Source organism: Apium graveolens, chromosome 10 (genome assembly GCF_009905375.1).
Source record: "Apium graveolens cultivar Ventura chromosome 10, ASM990537v1, whole genome shotgun sequence".
Taxonomy (NCBI): Eukaryota; Viridiplantae; Streptophyta; class Magnoliopsida; order Apiales; family Apiaceae; genus Apium; species Apium graveolens.
The window spans coordinates 121,621,856-121,627,542 of NC_133656.1; positions in this window are offsets into that span (position 1 = coordinate 121,621,856).

A 5,687-nucleotide genomic window follows, 5' to 3' on the forward strand; every position below is an offset into this window, starting at 1 on the left:
TTTTTCCAACAGGAATTATAATATGGAAAGCTGTAAAACAATAAAGTGAAAATAAAAGCTGTAAAACTGTAAAGGCTGAAATTTAAATAAAAGAAATTTGAAAAGTTCAGTTTATATATACGTGACACCAACTTCAGGTGTAAATGCTTGATACAAAAAGTCTCGTGCTACTGGTAATCACTACGGCTACAAGTCATACTACCACTACATATCAAAATCCTACTACAGATTAATCTACTAATACACGCATACACATTACTCACAAGGTTATACTATGCGGCCTCTATATACTTCTGTACCCTGGAGACACTATCTCAAACTATCACTGCCTCAAAACCCAGGCGGAATACGCCTAAGCTCCTCACTAAGTGCCTGGACCAAAGTCTGTGCCAATCGGAATACCCTGTAGAACTCTGCGAAGGAAGGTACGTGGTCCCTCATTGGTCAAATTATCAAGCTCCCAAGTGGCACTCATCAACACTGACTGCAATCGCTGTCTCATATAGTAATCCGGTTGTAGGGCTGCCAACGGTCCTCTGTCCCTCTGATCAAACAGATGCATGATCTCTCGATAATGTGCCCGCCAATGTTCCATATCATCCCTCATAACTTTATACTCATGGTATGGTACCATATACGGCTGAGCAATCTGACCTACTGACTCCTGGGAAGGAACCCTCGGTATACCTGTACCCTCCTGTGGTAAACCAAACTGTAGATCCACATTATGCTCTCCCATCCCCTCGACTGGAATTATCTGAACTATGTCCGGCTCTGGAGCATGCACTGGTATAGGAGGTAGCAATGGTGGTGGTGGTAACTCCTGCTCAATACCCGGTTTAAACTGGTGCTCAACTGGTAAAGGAACCATCGGCTCAAAGAACTCAAAGGGGTCATGAACTATCCCCTGTACTGGTGGTACCGGCTCCTGTGGCAATGGTGGTAGAGGTGGTAGAGGAGGAAACATATACTCAGATACTGGAGGTATAACTGGTGCTGCTGGCCCGGTGACTGTCCTCTCGGAAGATGCAGAATAACCAGAAGATGCTATCTGATAATATACCAAAGAAAAGAAAAGGTCACTAGACAATCCTAAGATTTATACTTCCCTATTCTAATCTGGCCTAAATCATAATACTATTCTTCCTAATTTGACTATCCTAATGTTCTTGTTTTCAGGGACCAAACCTACAGCTCTGATACCAAACTTTAATGCCCTCCAGACCCGGGGTATAAGTCTGGGGGTTACTAGCTAATCACCAAACCTGTACTATCTGATTAACAATTAATAAAGAAATGAAATTAAACCCCTTTAATACTAACCAGGATCTTTTTAGGTTGAAGTATTAAAATAAAAACCACTATCTATTTTATTACAAACCATTTTCAAATTCTCACAAACTCCCTTTATTACAAACCATGGTCTATTTCATTTTAAACTAAGTTCAACTTTTATTCAAACACGCACACTATCTATCAACACTCCACCTGCTTGGGCAACTCAAAGCTTTCTTCCTGGATTGGGATCAACACCTTGGGTATGAGAGCATCCCAGAACATATCAATCTCAATGCATCATCAACGGGATATGAATCAGAAATCCAAAGAAACGGAGAAATCAAGGATCGATATGAAATATGAACAAAGGAATAACAAGTGTATATCAGTGATTAAGAACAAGAATCAAAAGAGTGCAAATATAATAAGCATTTGAATAAATATCACTATTCTGAAAGTAGAATAGGGGAAAAATTTGCCTTCTATGCGACTCACTGCAATTAGATAACTTTCGTCTATCACCTTGGAATAATATCGACTCAACTTGCCTGGTTGGCTTAGCTTCTGTTAGCAAAATAGACTGATTAAGTCATTTCGTACTTCAATTGCATCTTGAATCGACTTCACACCGTTCCTAACATCTACCCATGCGCTTATGACTGACTCGTGTATTATTTATTAGCAAATAATACTCAATTAACCATGTAATACACATAAGCACATAATCATTTTTTTATAGTTAAAATAATTTTTAGAACCAAAATCGACTCGCTGATCGCTCAACTGATCGTTATCTGACTCGTTTCCTACTTTTCCGGAATTTTTCGGACTCGTCTCGACACGCATTTTGACTGATAATCAAACAAGTAACAAAATCAACTAATTTCTAAAAAAAATTAAACTTTAATATTATTTTTAATGAAAAGAATTCATTTTTCTGAGTCAATAGGCTTTCGTTTTACTCGAATCGGACTAACGGTCTAATTAATATCAATTAAACACTGTTAATTCAAATAATTAATAAATAGTTAATAAATAATAAATAATTAAGAAAATAAATCAATCTGATTTTTAGAAAATAATTCAGAATTATTTATAATATAAATCAATTAATTAAATAATTAATTAATCAATTTATAAAATAAATAAATCTGATTTTCAAAATAAAAATAAAATTAAAATTAAAATTAAAAATCCAGAAAGATATGTGAGAAAACAATCCCTGACAAAATCAGATCAAAAACATCTCGGGTCGGGGATGAACTCACTGAAAAATTTTCAGATTCTGGTGGGTTTCCCGGACTCCGGCGTCTCAATTCCTGGCCAAACGGACACCATTTACCGTTTTTGATCCCAAAACATTCCAAATTACTCCCCCAATATGTTTTAGGCCAAAATCGACCAGAAACATCCCTGCAATAATTTCTCCGATCAAAACCGACTTCAGTTCCTGCCAAAAACCCATCTTTCGATCCTGTAAACCAAACTCAACGTTCTATAGTAGAAATTAAAGCTATGAACACACACAATCAAAGCCCTAAACTTTCAGGAACCAAAAATTCACAGAAATCATGGAGTTGTGTTTTGAATATCTGACATAAACCCTAGAAATCGTGAATCACTATACAGACATCGTTCGTTCAATTAAACACCATGAATCAACTGTAAATCATCTAACAAAGCTATATCAATCATCAAATCATCAAAATAACCCTAGAATCAAAAAGTCCTAATTCGAGCATAAACCCTAGAAATCGAAAATCAAAATCAAGACATTAAAACATGAAATTCATGCAACAAACAGAAAGAACGGATCAAAACCTTTGATTTGAGTACTTGAATTACACGATTTGATGCAGAAATCAGCTGAAAATCAAGGTTTGATTCTCGACCCGATTCTGGAAATCCCGACCCAGTTTCAAAGAAATTTCTGATTTTTAATTATTAATTATGATTAATTAAATAAAAATTAGGCTATTTATAGTAGTAAAATTAATACTCCTAATTAAAATTAAGGCCCTAATTCTACACTTTTTAAAATTAATAAGCCCCTAATTTTGTAATTTTTGGGTATTAAAATTTAATTTATAAATATTTTATATATACAATATATATGCCAAAATTTCCCAAAACTTGTGAATATTGCAAAAATGCAAAGAAAAAATATAAATGAAAGTCATATAATTTTATAAAAATAAAAATATGATTTTTGTGGGGTTTTTGACACCCAATGGGACCCGGAAAAATCATTTTTTGTAAAACGAGAAAATTTATAAAATATCCAGATGTTCAAAATATTGCAATTGTAAAAGCCGTTTGATGAAAAATAAGGCCCATTATTTTATTTGAAATATTGGCTTTAAAATCATTGTTTGGGTCGTAAAACGTTTGAAATGAATGCGATGAATGCAAAATAAAACATCTGAAAAATACCTTAAAAATACAGAAATGACACGGAATGCACGTAACAAGTAACAATTAGATTTCAACAGATAATCACACGTAAATGACATTTTAATACACATATTTTATTATCAATATGATATAATACAACGTAAATTTCCCGGTCGTTATATTTTAGACTCAAGTATTTGGTATTTTTGATGTGTTTTGTGTTTAGTTGTTAAAAGGAATTTGTCGAAGGAGGAAATGAGCTTTTCATATGATAATATGTTGATACGAGGTTAGGAATGGAGTAGAGAAAGATTGCATGAAGAAAGGAGCACAAAACGAGAAAAATTCAGAATTTCAATAAAAGGTCAGCGCGCCCGCGCTTGGTCAGGCGCGCCCGCGCCATGTTTTCCAGAGAAGAAGCGCGCCCGCGCCCTAGTACTGTGGGGAGCACACGAGACGGCTAAGGAGAAACACGCTCGCGCCATGTTTTCACTTGTATTCTTCGATTTAGGAGATACTTTTGGATGCTTGTTTTTGATTCGATCTAAAACCTAGAACTTTTATAATATCTCGTAGTATTCTGAACTTATTTAGTATCATGTTTTTATTGGAACCCATGGTGATGATGTGTTCGATCATGAAGTATTCGTTGTCATGGGATTCTAGCGGATTTATTTATGGATTTCAATAGTTGATTATTTTAAATCTTTAGTATGTGGTGATTTATGATTTCCTAGTTTGGTTGTGCTTATTCGTTTTATTCGTTTTTAATGTGTAGCTACAATCTAAGATTGTTTGTTAATCTCTATTGAAGTGACAATGAATATAGAGGTTTAGAACTTGCCATGCTAGCATAGGTTTATGTATGTTGTCATGCATGATTCGTATTGTAATTTCAACCATCGTACACACCATATGTAATCATAATAGATAATTTGTTCTTAAACCGTTATGTTTTCAAATCTTATAGACATGTAGGGTCTAAGCATAGTTGGTGTCTACTCAACATCTATCTTGATTATGGATGCTTAGTAGTAAGGTATGCGTATATCGAAAGATAGCGTATACTAATTTCGTGTTATCTGATTAGTTATCATCACCATCGCTTACTATTGATAAAGACATAAACTTTGAATGAAGTATTTAATGAAGTTAGAATCCCATGTTTTATTCTCATATAAGTAATTCACTTTTAATCTCTTAGTTAATGCATGCTAGTATAATCTCTTAAGTAGTTAATCAACTCAAATTTGTTACTTTTCTTAGTTGTGAACGATAATCATACATTGTTGCATAAGTGCATAATTTAAACTTAACCTAAACCAGTCTCTATGAGAACAAACTTGATTTAAATCTTATACAACTTATCGGTACGCTTCCATGTATTTTCGCTTGTTTTATTGCGAACAAATTTTTGGCGCTGTTATCGGGGACTCGGTGTTAATTTCTAGTTTATGTGTTTGACATCAGTGGTCGTTAAAGTGCATTGACTCAAATTACTTTACTTACTACGGTTACTTTGTAGTGTTAGGTACTCTAGAGAGGGTGTATGTGAACACGTTCTTAGTCTCGTAAGGAAATAATTGAAGAAGATAAGGAAGTTGAAGAATTGGAAGAAGAAGTTCTTAAAATAGATAAAGAAGTCGAAGAAGAAGTGATCATTACAATGCGAGAACCAGGAGCAGCAACGAAAGCGTTGATGGATTATTCTCAACCAAAGATCAATAACATTCAATCTTGCATTGTCAAGCCAGCTATCGCAGCTAATACCTTTGAGATCAAGCCTGGCACAATTCAGATCACTACACCATAAAATGCCTACTGTAACACCAAAAAAATGTTACATTAGGGGGTAAATATGTTGCTCATGCCCCACTTTTAAGCTAAGGTAACATTTTCTTAAAGATAGGTTTTTCCATGTTGTCTTAGGGGTCTAAGGTAACATCTTTGGTGCCTAAGGCAACATCGTATTTTAAATTGTTTATATGTTGCCTTAGCTTGCTAATGCAACAGAA